We start from the raw sequence: 15472 nt of genomic DNA, 5'->3' as shown, positions 1-15472 counted from the left end.
AACAGCCGTTAAATTTTATTGTTGTAAATATGGTAACCTGATTACATATCCACTAGCGTCTATGCATATTTACACATAAAAAATAGTTCGCAAGTAAGCAACAAACAATCACATTCAAACGCAAATTATTTAACAAAATATATAAATTTATGCTAGAAATCGAAACTTAAATACAATGTCTGCACTAAAAACACAATACCAATAGTTTTTACAATAACACATTCGACATGTACATGTACTTCCAACAACACGCCAACCTCTATTTTCAAAGCGAATGTGTAGAGTAACATTTCAACAATAAAGACAAACTGGAACTGGAGTTTAACTTAGTGCGCAAATTGGAAGTGATTACAGTAATTTATTTTTCAACTTGTCAATCTCCGTAGTATACGTTTAGTTGTGAGATGTTAACGGTTTCCCAAAAAAAACATGCCTTCGCTACGAAGTCAAAGTGGGTGGGGAACGAGACTGCTTGTGGATTTCGAGTTGCTGGAAGTTTGTAACGAAGCTGCTTTTGTGCAATATTCAGCGATTTTGCAAGCTGTGTGTTTGAAGTTGGAGATATATATTGCTGACATTAATGATGTTGTGTACGTTCTTGTGACCACTGATCTGCATATGATACCAGTGGGAGAGCATCCCGAATCCCAGTTCCCACATAGTCTGCAACAGATGTTTCCTGGTCGAGTGGTTGGTAAGTTTCATCGTTATACATGCATATTACACATTTTACATTATTTGTGCTATTTTTGACACCCATTTTTCATGCTGATGAACCAACGGTCAGTGCCAGTAGTCCTACTGTCATTGGTCTGTGTGCTTGTTGAAAGTACATGTAGAAAGGGTTGATTAGCTCCAATAAGCCATGTTGCTCTTTTTTGGATAAAATTTATGGCAGTTGGCTTTTTTATCTTTGTGCAGCAACATCTGCCGCCTCATTTTTTGAAAACATTAGTCGCACACTGTTCATATTGTGGAAAAATGAGTCTTGCATGTAAAAGTAAGAAAAATGGGTGGTGACTATTCAACAATGTGAAAAAATGAGTCGCGCATTGTTTAAAATACTTAAAATATCAGTCGCAAACATTAGAAAAATGTAAAAAAAGTGTCTCACAATGTTGAAAATTGTGAAATATGAGTCGTACAATGTTGAAGGTTGTAAAAATGAGCCTCGCAATCTAGACAATTATGGAAAAATAAGTAAGGGGACAAAAATTCCACTCGTCTGCTCATATTGACGAGTGAAATCTTTAAAGGACAAGTGAATTTCCCTAAAGCGCTCGTCCTACAGGACGAGAGAAAAAGCTGATGTTAAAATATGTTTTTTAAGACCCGTAAATAATTAAATAAAATCATTTTCTTAAAGCATATCTATTCCGAAAGTAGAACGAGAATGAACTGGAAATTGTAATTGTAAATTTCATACAACAGGTGCGCATTGTTATGCGAGACTAAGTCGCGAGTAAATATTGGTGTCAATGTTGACAGGGAAACATCCGACTGCATTCACTGTAAGTATTGATTTTTAAAGAATTATTTAACTGCAAAGTACAGTTTATAACTAGTCTGAATTTCGTCCGAAAAATGTCTGACATTTGAGCGTTCTTTAAAGGGATGGGGGGGAGTTTGGTGTTCAAACATCCCAAACAGGAAAGCACGCAAGCATTAGAAAAAAGTAAAACAGCAGTCTTCATTTATTTATTTTGTGTTCCTCATAAATAACTTATTTCACTGCTCAACATTTCTTTTTTGATCAGCTGGCATGAATAACTGAGTAAGCAGCATTTTAGCAGTGATATAGTAAATTTTATTAGTCATATTAGCCCTTTGCAAACTTTATTTCACACATATTCAAGGACGAGTGCATATGTGTTTGCAGGACGAGTGCACATTTAAATGCACTCGTCCTGCAGGACGAGTGCAGTTTAGAAATATTTTTGTCCCCTGTAAGTTGCACACTGTTCAAAATTGTGAACAAATGACTTGTGACTGTTGGAAATAGTGAAAATAATTAATTGAGCATTGTTCAAATTTGTGAAAATATGAGTCTCAAACTATTCAAATTTGTGAGAAAAAAAGTCGCTAACTGTCGAAAAATGTGAAAAAATGAGTTGCACACTTTTTAAAATACTGACCATTTGCATTGCAAATTCCTCTACCGGTAATTAAAATACTGACCATTTGCGTTGCAAATTCCTCTAATTTTTGCAAAAACAGCTTTCACTATTTATTTATTTAATAATAATCAGCGTTCTAGATAAGCTGCGTATCAGCGTAATATACGCATTCGAAATATCAAGATACGCTCAATTTATCATTTCCGTGCGTACATTTAAGCAAGCCAATCTGGACTTACGCTAATGCTGTAAATTCTCTGCGCAGTGCCCCAGATAATTATTTGAGAAATAGGGTTTTCACCCATTGATTTGAAAAATAGGGTGATTTCCTTCTTGAAATAGGGTGAAATAATTTATAAAAATGCATACCTTTATATCATTAATGTTTTACTTCTGTGGAAGATGCTCACTTGTACTGATTCAATAAAACTTTAAACTATCATAATTAACTTTAATAAACTGATGTTTCATAACATCTTTAATCATTGAAACTGTCCTTAATATAAACTTAAAACAAACAAAAATTCGATAACACGAATGATCATTTGGCTCTTGCTTTCTTGGTTCGAAACAGTTTGCGATCGACTGATATTTTTTTCTCAACAATAGCGGAAGTCTTTCGACCTCTCTTAGACATTTTTATTTTGCATCGTTATAGAAACTGAAAGTACGGGCACTTTATAAATACATGCACAATGAGCGACGGATAAAGTCAGATTGAAAACGCATGTATGTCGAGGAAAACAATTTGATCACACTTTATTTAACTATGAAATCTAGAACGCAGAGAGTTTGAATAAAGCTTGACTGTTTTCATGGTCCGTCATCCAGGCGCTTGCTTAATAAATACGCGTGACGATAATAATTTCAAAGAGAAAATACCGAAAATGAGCATTTAGTATTTTCGATTGAAGCTATTGTGTTGTACGCATTGAATTTGACGAATTTGCGCACAAATCAAAATGGTTGCGTTTTCAATAGGCATGTTATTGAATTTCTTTGCGTTTTTAGACATTTTAATAGGGTGAAAGACGCAGATACACAGCTTATCTGGGGCACTGATGCGTATATCATAAACAAAAAATATAAACAGCTGATTGTCTTTAGCCAAAAAATGAGACTGGTTATCGTAAAAATTAGAGCTGGTTGTAGAAATAGTTAGCCAGTCGGTATGTATACTCTGTAGCATCTAGATGCATGGTAAATTTAGTATTGATTTTTTAACAGACAGTCAAGCGCTTATGTGTTTATTAAATTACATGAAGTGGTCAGCATGGCTTCTTCCAAGCCAACACAAATTACTTCTCAAAGTACAATTGATTCTTTGTGTATGGCAAAAATTGTATCGAGTAATAAAATTGTACTGCCAATACTGAATGATTTAAATTCCTCTGTTTTAAAATCAAAAAGGAACCACTAAAATGCTAATAAAACAACTGTTGAAAGTTGGCAAAAAAGTTCTCCGTTGGCCACGGTGGTGGATAATAACGACGAAGATCTTAAATGTAATCTGCCAACAAGTTGAAATAACAAGAAATTAAGAAACCTACTAATATGAAGGAATACACATAGTTAGTGGTTAATTGTTATTAAAGTAGAGTGTCTGTACCCCGGCTATATTCTGGTTTTACTTTTAGCAAATTACCCTTCAACCAAGGCGAAATTTGACCATTTACCCCTATGCTTTGAAAAGTGGGGGTATTTACCCCCATGGGTACATTTTTTTTATCCTATTACCAGCTGAAAATCGATAGTATAACAACGATCGTATAAACTTTACCTTAATACTATCGCTATTTTTTCCGACCTCTATCTTAAGAACACTATATGTTTAAATGTGACGTCATAGCAAATGATGACGTTGAAGTAAACAAACACTTTGAAGTCAACTTGGAAAACCAGCGCTGTTTCTTTGAATTTTAAAGTATTTATACTTTTTTTGAACGATAAATGACCACAAAAAAGGATAAATAGAAAATTATGTGGATAAACTGGATAAAGATCAAGTTTATCATGCTCGGCACGAACCATGTTAGCGGCAAGCCTCGCGCTTCATCGGTTCTAAGCCTCGCATGATAAACTTGATCCAAAACTCACATAATATTCTCTATATCTATAATGCTGAATAATTGAGGTAAAAAAACAAGTCTATTATAAAAAAATTCAGTTTAAAGAAATCGTAATTATTTTTTATTTAAAGTTATTTACGGCCATTTCATATGCCTATAATTATTATCATTTTTTTTATTATGATATTGTGTGACAGAGGTCCTAATTTAACGACAACTCTTGTGTTTAAACTGTTAAACAAATTAACAGTATACTATATGCAAAGACTCACACTGGACAAATTAATCATTAAATCTACAATGAATGGGAAGTAAGCATTTGTCCCTCTATTTACATTGTTTTTTATCATGATAGAGTTTTTTTTTCTCTAACCCGTGATATTAAAGAAAAGATGAAACTGATCAAACAGCAAAGCTCAGTCTTGTATGGTATGAAATTACTGAGGGTGTATATCTCATACACCATCACTCACTTACTAAGGCTCGATTGGTCATTGTTGGCTCGGGTACTACTTACATGTACCCTGGGTAGTATACTTACATGTACCCCGGGTACGGAGTATATACTTAAACGTACCCGGTGATATTAGACTGTACCTGAGTTGTATATCCTCCCAAAATCCGATACGCTACTGATTACCGTTAAACGATATTGTTTACCTTAAACAAACTTCTATTTTAAAATTTCTGCATCATGTTGCTTTTTATCCCCACACTTTTTGAAAAGCGTGGGGATATTGATCATATTGTGGGTATCTCCGCCGTCCGTCCGTCCTGGCCTGGCCACTATCTCCTCCTACACTATATGCACTAGAACCTTGAAACTTACACACATGGTAGCTATGAGCATATGTGCGACCCTGCACTATTTGGAATTTTGATCTGACCCCTGGGTCAAAAGTTATGTGGTTGGGCCCGGGCCGGGTCAGAGATTTTTACTCATTTTTTAGGTTATTTTACTATAATTTCTTCATTTCTACACTGATTGTCTTCAAATTGATACCAAACCTCTCTTATGACAATACGGTAAATCTCAACTATGCATGGCCCCATTACCAACCCTGGGGGCCCCGCCCACATAGGCCACTCCCACTAAAAATTGCAGTTTTACTATAATTTCTTAATTTCTACACCGATTCACTTCAAATTGATACTGAACCTTTCTTATGACAAAACTATCAACCTCAGATATGCATGGGCCCCATTACCAACCCTGGGGAACCCCACCCACATAGGCCACGCCAACCCAAAAATGCCTTTTACTATAATTTCTTCATTTCTACAACGATTCACTTCAAATTGATACGGAACCTCGGCCCCATTATCAACCCTGGAGCGCCCCGCCCACATAGGCCACACCCACCAAAAATTGCCTTTTACTATAATTTCTTCATTTCTACACCGATTTACTTCAAATTGATACTGAACCTCTCTTATGACAATACGATCAATCTCAACTATGTATGGCCCCATTACCAACCCTGGGGCAACCCGCCCACATAGGCCACGCCCATCCAAAATTGCCTTTTACTATAATTTCTTCAATTCTACACCAGTTCACTTCTAATTGATAATGAACTTCTCTTATGACAATACGGTCAATCTCAACTATGCATGGCCACATTACCAACCCTGGGGTGCCCCTGGGTCAAACATGCGGCGTGGGGATACGCGTCGGCCTCTGCCGCACCATTTCTAGTTGAGTATGCATGTCTATAATATAAAGGCTGTTAAAAGGAAAATTGACCTAAATGTGAACATAATTAATTTTTACAAATTAGCCGACAACAACTGATTTAGCATTAAAATTCTCAGTTACGTTTTAGTATATTTATCGTACCCAGGGTACATGTAAGTATACTTAAGAGTACCTGAGGTGCATGTAAGTACTGTGCCAACAATGACCAATGAAGCCTTACTAACTGTATAATGATTATATTTCACCAACTACCTTAACCTTGTGTTTATTAACCTGAAATTTATGTAAAATCTGGCTTTTTTACTTTAATTTTTCATTCAATTGATTATGCAATTTTTGACTTATCTCGTGGGAAATTATTTGAATCTTTGGATATTAATGTATTTTAATGTTGTGTTTGTCACGCATAATTCAGTGTTTTCCAAAAAAATTGAGTAGCCAGTTATATGGGCAGCAACTATGCGGTAAAACAAAAGCATTTGTGACATTTAACTTGATGTATTTGGGAATAGTAGCCGGCATGTAAAAGAAGTCGTTTTAATGCAGGTATTACATTGTAAATATTTATTTATTATTTCGAAGATAACAGTCATTGCAACGTGTTTAGTGAATATTACATCGATAGGCTGGCATGAAAAGTAGCTCCTTTTGAAGCACAAACTGCATCCAAGAATATATCATGGCTGACCCGGTTTGATGAGGCCTGTTTTTGATAATAATTTATTACTATTTTTACTTCCGTGTTCATAATCTTTACGGGCGCCATGCTGGAAATAGTCCGTTTCCCACAATGCATTTACAGCGTTGACACACTGGGTCTATACCGGGAAAAACCACGCGCCAGTTTTGGCGCCTGACGTCATCCCGCCGAAATTTTCATTGGGCAATTCATATGTAAACGTCATTGTATTCGCAAAAAGGCGGTAAACTTTAAAAGCCAGACATTGAGGGCAAGGTGCGAAAGTAAAATGTCTCGGATATTGGGAAAAAAACGCGCGTGTTAGTCAGTTAAATAGTTACTTAGTTAGTTACTTATTTTGTTTAAAGTTCATAAATTTATATTGAAAAGTGTAAGGCAATAATAACTTAAACGGACTAATGCACAATGTGACCAACGGACTGTCGGATTACTAACGGTAAGAAAACATGCAGTTTATTGTCAATATTGACAAAAATCTGCGCAGATTTATTGGCTTTGCGTAATGCCCCTTTTCGCACTGTTTTCAGAAACTTGTGTTTACAATCACACTCGCATATGGAAATATCATGAATATAAGTGACATGAACGCCTGTGAATGTCTTTGCTGCAACTAGTTTAGTGGAGTGTAACATATATTATGCGCATGCGCTTCGATTGTTTTATTACATGCGGTATTGGCAGCCATTTAAAGAAATGTGAAAACAACACATTAATCTTACTTGTTCTCGTTCTAATTAATATAATTTTTCAACAGCTTGGTCGAGTATCGAGGTAAATATATTTAAATGCGTTTGCATATAAACTGAATACCGTATGAAACGTGTAGATGATGCTTTTCTGCATTTATTAACGACTGCAATTGTTTGTGAAATACCATTGTTTTTTACTGTTATAAAATTGTGTATTTCTAATATTTGGGTATAATACGTGTGTCTGGATATATTAGATATATTATATGGTTGTTTTATATAGTGCATATACAATGAATAACTTATGAGGGCTTAGTGTGACGATTTAGAATACAGTTTGGATCCTGATGAGACGCCATGGTTTGTGGTGTCTCATAAAGTGCAAATATTTCAAGGGAGACGACTGTTATAAGTTTCTGATCAGCACAAATTACACAATTAACTCCCTTTCTTTACGGGCTCCATGAAAATGCTATGTCCACGTATAAAACTGTTTTACAGTGTGAAGACCCTACATAAAAATGCGGATTTTTTTCTTACGTGGTATCTTGCGACACACATTTTCAAGTCTATTTCATTACATTTGGCATATATATTAACAAAAATGGCATCGTATGAACATGTCGTCATAGTATATAAGCAACATTGAAGCCTAATATACATTCATCTATTATTATTTGGGCACAAATAATTTTACCGTATGAAGACCCTACATAAAAATGCTGATTTTGTTCTTACTTGGTACCTGGCGACACACATTTTCAAGTCTATTTCATTAAATTTGGCATAGATATTTATAAAAATGGCATCGTATGAACCAGTAGTCAAAGTATAAGCAACATTGAAGCCTAATATGCATTCATCTATGATTATTTGGGCACAAACAATTTTACTGTGTGAAAGCCCTACATAAAAATGCTGATTTTTTTCTTACTTGGTATCTGGCAACACACATTTTCAAGTCTGTTTCATTAAATTTGGCATCTATATTAATAAAAATGGCATTGTATGAACATGTCCTCATAGTATAAGCATAGAAGCATAATACGCATTCATCTATTATAATTTGGGCTCATACAATTTTACCGTGTTAACACCATATATCAAGTTGCAGATTTTTTTAATACTAGTATTCGCCACATACCCACAGGCATTTTCATTAATATCTCAGAAAAAAAGACATATAAATTAATACACATGGCATCTAAAGAACATTTTATCAAAGTTAAACATGGTTCCCAGCCAACCTGGAAATCAGGGAAAACTGGAAAAAGACTCTTTTTTTCCAGTCAGGGAATTTGGAAAGTTTGTGAAATCAGGGAAAAATCAGGGAATTTTGTTTGGTCAGACTTTCCCGACTTGTGTCGAGAAGTCCATACAATTTAAACAGCAAATCATTTCCTCTGCATATCTATCGTGACTTTGTAGTATACGTGTAGCTTAGTTATGTCTGCAACTGCTATTTATTCAGGGTGTCTAAAACAAGAAATAGGTCAAAATCATGATCCTGGAAGTTTTATTTTCCATCAGGGAAAAATCAGGGAATTTTGTTCATACAAAAAGCTGGGATTCCTGTTAAAGCAATATAGAGGCATGAAATGCATTTTTCTGTTATATGTCCACAAATAATTCCACTTAGTGATGACCCAGCTTGAATATGAGGATTTGTTGAATTATTATTGCTAACCGACATACATTTTTAGTAGTACATCAGGATTCAATACCAATACCTTAGTGAAAATGGCATCGGAAGAACATTTGTTCATTGTACTAGATAGAATGATACATTATATCTATCCATCTTATACTTTTTTGCAGTTTCAGTAATATTTGGTCTATAAATGATTTCAACATGATATAATTATTAATCATTGCTAGGAAATGTTTATATGTGAAACAAAAATTAAAAAAGACGTTTTTTTCCCCCATTTATGTATCTATGTATACATCTTTTGTTGCAAACAGTTATGCAACATGTGTCAGAAAACACCCACGACAAATATATGGACGGAATGATTTTTTCACTTATGTGGGTGTATGTTGGCTCCACTTCACACGATACAGTCATTGTAGTTTAATTGAAAAACGCATCTTACAATGTGAGATGAGTTCTGGGTTCAAGCCCCAGCAGTGGCCTATCATGTGTGATATACAGAGCCCATTATGATTAAATATACACAGTTATCTATTTAAAGAATTCAATTAAATATAAGGAATAATGTTAAAGGGGAATTGCTGCTTAACCATTTTTGGGATTGTATTGTAATTTTTTGCCAAATTTGACATTCAATAACAGGGTTTATAGACATCCCAAGCATAACTGTTTCTAAATTTAAAAAAAAAAACAAGTCGAAGTGTGCAGAATATCAAAAATTTGAAACTTTCTGATGTCTAAAAGTCATTAAATGCCACTTAAAGTTTACATTTTTTTGTTCAAAATGACCCATTTTGTGCTGTTCATTATTGGTTAATGTTTTACGCTGTCAGGTCCAAAAGCGCACATTCTGTAGCTTGTTTGGACCATAATCTATAATGCGGCCAAGTTTCAGCAGATTCGGCCCAGTGGTTCTGATTTTATACGCCGTGCCTAGCTTTTAATGAGTATTACTCACTGACTTATGCATATGAGCTCGGCTGTTTTCGGAGAATACCTGAGGTATTCTCATAGCCAGCTCATCGTATGTGTCATGTCTTTTCGCCTTCTGGCGTCCGCCATGCTAAAACCTTAACATTGACCCATTGTACCCACAATTTTCGTACCCACATTTTTTTTCGTAACCAAAGTTTTCGTACCCACATTTGTTTAGTACCAAAAATGTGTGTTCCCGCATTTTCTTACCCAATATTTTCGAACCCACATTTTTTTAGTTCCCACTCATTCCATCCCGCGAAACCCTTAAGGTGTCGCAACTCTAGTAAAATAACGGAGTTTAATGTATGTTAAGTGTCGTCCCAGATTAACCTGTGCAATCCGCACAGGCTATTCATGGACAACACCTGCCGCCCAAACCGGATTGTCATCATGAAGAGACTTTACTTAAACGCGAAAAACAATAAAAGCGGAAAGTGTCGTGCCATATTAGCCTGTACGGACTGAACAAGCTTATGTGGAACAACACTTTACGCACATGGATTAAGCCCCGTTTTATAAGAGCGCCGCCAGTTCGGTTTACCAACAAACACGATTTCTTCTTACAAAGATAAATGTTTTTGTCTTTTTTGTTTTGTACGCGTTCTAAAGTCCATTTGTACGGCATAGATGAATACAAATCATTAATACTACTGTTAAATAAATAAACTGTTTGAAAGAGAAAACTGGCCTTAAGAACGCAAAAAACGCCTATGTGTTTCGTATGCAAATTATAAATATTTGAAAATGAACACAGAATTTTGCTCTTTTTTTACAAGATGTAATTGGAAAAATTTCAAAGCCAACAAGGTGTATCCTTATTAAATCAGAAGCATTCACATTGTGAATGGTGTGCAATTCGGAATGGAAATGGATAATTACCACATGAAATGTTGTTTTTTTTACACGAAATGCAATCTCTCTTCCGCCCTCTGATTTGTATAAGATTAGGCATAAAGTTCTGGTTTCATAAAATAACAATTTTCTTAATTATTATTGCTATCATTTACAGCATTTCGCAATTATATTTTACTTCTTATCACCGAGAAGTTACAGCGTGTTCATCAAGCGTACTTGGCTAGAGGGGAAAAGGTGACGGTGGACAGTATTTTACTTCATATCTATGGAGACTACACGTCATAGTTACAAAAGGTGGACTATGGAGGTTATTAATTGCTAGAGACATACATTGGCGATAAATTCTAATTACCACAGGACAGCATCTTATTTAAATGATAAATTATCGGTAGCATACGATTTAAAACAAAACACCTTAAATTAATTAAATATGGTCAATGAATAGGAACGGTAACAGAAGTTTAAGGCTTCGAACCAGTTTAAAGGGTGTCATAAAACCTCACACTTATACAAAATGTGAAAATCCTGTAAAATCGATAGTTCGGTTTGGTGCACAAATCCGATCTTTGTCCTTGGGTTTTAGTTAACAACAATTAATAAATCCATGATCACGAGCGACGTTTTTATTGAAGACAACATAAATGAAAAGGTTTTGAAATGACTTTCGTTGTTTGATTTAAAAAATGCTTTTATAAATGTTGTTAGAAATGATTTGATGCAAAACTCAAATCGCCGGATTAGCAAATGTAAGAAAGCAATCAGAGCTTCATGGTGGTTTTTGTTTATAGTAAGTCATAGTATCCATTTGATGCAGTTTCAAGATACAGTTCGGTTGTAGTTTATTTCAAAACAAATTATAATTATATTAATGATGAAATATATCGATTCAATTAGGAAACAAATCCTTTTTATATGCTTCAAAACTAAACTTCCCTATAATTAGGACCGTGAAGGCTTCCTTTTTTTATTTGTTGTAAAATTAATAATGTCAATGAGAAAGTGTTACCTGCATGCAACATGTATATCGGTTTAAAAGGTTCTTTTCAGCAGCTTAACTCTGTTTCTCTGGACGCTTTGCCCTAATGTGCGAGTCGTACACTTATGCCCATTCGTTAGAGCTGTTTATCTTGAACATATGATACCGATTTATCCATGCTTTGTAAGTTCTAATGTATTTGGGAAAAAGTCATGACACTTTTATGAAAAGAAAGCAGTATCAATACGGAATAAATCAATGGCAGGCGCGCAGTCCAAAAGGCAATCATACGGTCTGAATAGTGAGGGACAATGTGACCCGGGCTTTAATATTATCGCTTTATAGATTTTGCTCTTCATGACTAGATTCATTTAAAATTGACCGTTTATGTTATAGCTTTGAAGTTTATGCATTAAGTATCAAACACTGACAAATGCATATGCAAATACATTTGAATATGAAAATAACCAAGTTTAATACATACAAAACATTTCGTTCGATCAGTTTGTGTCGAGTCTTCGGTCTCATTCCTAAGGATACAAATAGGCAAACTTGGTATAATTATTAAACTACATAAACTAATATTAATGATAATACTACAAAAATATATATGTTGACACAAGAAAAACACTCATATACGCATCATGACAATGTACAATATATTTTTTTAAATAAATTGTGCTAACATTTGTAATCAATCCAATGAACCGAACTCATTCACGAATACATTGCCTTAATTTTATGCTTAGTGATCAATTCAAGTGACCGGTCAATAATTATCAAAAGAAAGCTTTTTTTAATCAACTTAATTTTGTTCCGATGTTTCGATGTTGAATTGAGCAATATGAAAACATTTTTACATTTAAAAGGCTTTTCGTGACAGTTCGTGTCATCGCATTAACTTATTAATTTGCCGCTAACAGGAGCACAAAAATTTGAATATAATTTAAATTCACAATACATGAACCTCATTCCGGGGAAACTAAACTTATTGCAAGTAGGTTACTTGTCGTCCCTAATTAGCCTGTGTAGTCCGCACAGGCTAATCAAGGATAACACTTGCCGCCTAAACTGGATTTCATTTAGAAAAGTCCTACTTTAAACTTAAATTTCTATAAAAATGTAAAGTGATGTCACAGAATATTCTTTTCTGACTGTACAGGGTAATTGGGGATGACACTTCACGCACATGCATCTGTACAGGGTAATTGGGGATGACACTTCACGCACATGCATCTGTACAGGGTAATTGGGGATGACACTTCACGCACATGCATTACCGGGTAAACTGTACAGGGTAATTGGGGATGACACTTCACGCACATGCATTACCGGGTAACCCCTGTACAGGGTAATTGGGGATGACACTTCACGCACATGCATTACCGGGTAACCCCTGTTATCCCAGAAAGACGCTGAATAGTAGTTTATGGGCTTCGCTTATAGCTGCAGTTCTTGTAATGTTACAAGCTATACAATAAACTGGCTGTATACACATGCACTCACATTAGCCAAGGCAGTCAATATACGTCATACGTAGTGTCATTAATAATATTTTTTTTTACAACGCATGCGTTTATATCAATGCGATTTACAATTTTCTACATCCTGAACTCATTTTGCCTTACATAAATTGATTCATTTTGAAAAGCTAAACCGTTACACCTTTCGGTAACTGCATATCCGCAGTGCCGTGCGTATGTTTACATGAACGATAATTCGGGATGTGCGTAGGGATATGGACATCTCGTACATTTTGACGATTAATTCGTTTATCGTTTTCACTTCATTGAAGCTCTATTTTAAGTTTTCATGGATGGTTGCTATGTTTTGTATATGTGTTTTAAAAACTAACCCAATTATTAAAAATATTTACATTCCTTTATATCAATTGTCATCGCGTATGAGAAAAAGGAAAGACAGAAATATACTATGCGTGGTCTTTTAAATGAAAAACTCGTAAATGAATTGTTGTAAATGAATCATTAGAGTAGTACATTATAGATTAAATCGTGTGTATTGAACAAGAGTCACGCATAACGTGCGTCACTTTGTTATTGAAATATATAAACTAGTGTTTATAAAATACAATTTGCTAGCAACTAAACTTACTTTTATATTGAATGGATTTTCGTCATTCGTTCATCTTGTGTTGCTTTGTGTTTGTGTGTTTATTTTCATTAGCTTATTTTAAATGCAGTAATAGTTGCAGAATTATCAGCAGTAATAAAATAATCAAGCACAATAACAATAATTATTCTGAATATAACGGCATCGCGCTCGAATATTCGATCATAATGCTCAGTAAGCAAGCATCATACAGAAAATGGGTACACTTTCAAAGCGTGCTAAGTTATGTGATATTTAACATTCGAATGCTTCTCCATTAGAAAATAAATCCATCGGCTTCGCGTCTTAATTTGGACACATGATTTGTTACAGCTATACATATTACCGGTAATTCAGTATTATATGGGAAAAATATGGGTCACAAGTGATTACAATCACATTTTATGAAAAGAAAACCAAAGCGGAGAGTACCCATATGAAATAACACATCTTAAGACTATCAGCTTGGATGACATTGACCCCATAAGGACAACGTGGCCTTCCCCAGGGCATTGTTCCCATCGGCCATATTTGCAGTATTGAAGATTGTAAAGTATTCGCTCAAATACTTATTACCGACTCTAATTAAACAGAAAAGCTATCATTAGTTCATAGCGAAACCTCGTTTTTGCTGTTCATAACGTGGTTGATAATTATATATTAATGAATTTCTGATGTGTTACTTTTCAAATATAAAGATTAAAGGGATAAAATACAACTTATTGTTCCTTGCTCTGGGAGTTTAATGTACGTTAAGTTTCGTTCCAGATTAACCTGTGCAGTACGTACGGTCTATTCATGGACAACACCTTCCTCCCAAACCGGATTTCCGTGATAAAGATACTTGCCTTAAACGCAAAATACAATAAAAGCGGAAAGAGTCGTCCCATATTAGCCTTTACGGACTGAAAAACACTTTACGTACATGGATTAAGCCTCGTTTTCTTAGAGCACCGCCAGTTCGGTTTACCAACAAACACGATTTCTCTTTACAAAAAGATAAATGTTTGTGTCTTGATTGCTTTGTAAGCGTTCTTAAGTCCACTTGCAGGGCATAAATGAATAAAATTCATTTATATTAATGTAAAATAAATTTTCTAATTAATAGTGAAAACTGGCCTTAAGAACGCAAAACAAACGTCACACACATTATGGCGACGCCAATGTGTTTCGTATGTAAATGTTAAATAACTGCAAATGAGCAAAGAATGATGCTTGATTTGTTTCCAGAGTTAACTGGTAAAATATCAAAGCCAATAGTGTGTATCCTTCTTCAATCAGAAGCATTCCCATTATGAATGGTGTGCAATCCGGATTGGATATGGATAATTACCACATGAAATGCAAATTTTTTGACACGAAATGCTATCTCTCTTGCGCCCGCTGATTTGTATAAGATTAGGTATAAGGTTCTGGTTCCATAAAATATTCATTCATATGTACAATCGTTCATGTGATCTTGTTGACAAATAAATATCAAAATTTATCCCATATGGTCAGAAACATACTTACATGTTTCAAGCGTTTACAGTATTGTCAATACAAGAGTCCAAAAGATTATGAACTTTCCATTTAGCCCGATTAAGAAGATGTTGTCAAACGCAAAGAAATCTCGACATAATATTT

At 34.8% G+C, this 15472-nt stretch overlaps 1 long non-coding RNA gene across 1 annotated transcript; it reads right to left on the bottom strand.

Annotated features, from left to right (window-relative positions):
* Nucleotides 1–10175, bottom strand: LOC127874418 (uncharacterized). The gene is made up of 2 exons (XR_008046891.1): nucleotides 6503–10175; nucleotides 1–663 (listed from the first exon to the last, which is right to left on the bottom strand). It is a non-coding gene; the product is annotated as an uncharacterized LOC127874418 (long non-coding RNA).
* Nucleotides 10176–15472: the final 5297 nt, after the last annotated feature.

This window comes from Dreissena polymorpha, chromosome 3, assembly GCF_020536995.1.
Source record: "Dreissena polymorpha isolate Duluth1 chromosome 3, UMN_Dpol_1.0, whole genome shotgun sequence".
In the NCBI taxonomy this organism is placed as follows: Eukaryota; Metazoa; Mollusca; class Bivalvia; order Myida; family Dreissenidae; genus Dreissena; species Dreissena polymorpha.
Note: the sequence above shows the minus strand (reverse complement) of the source record. Positions and strands in the feature narration are given on the sequence as shown.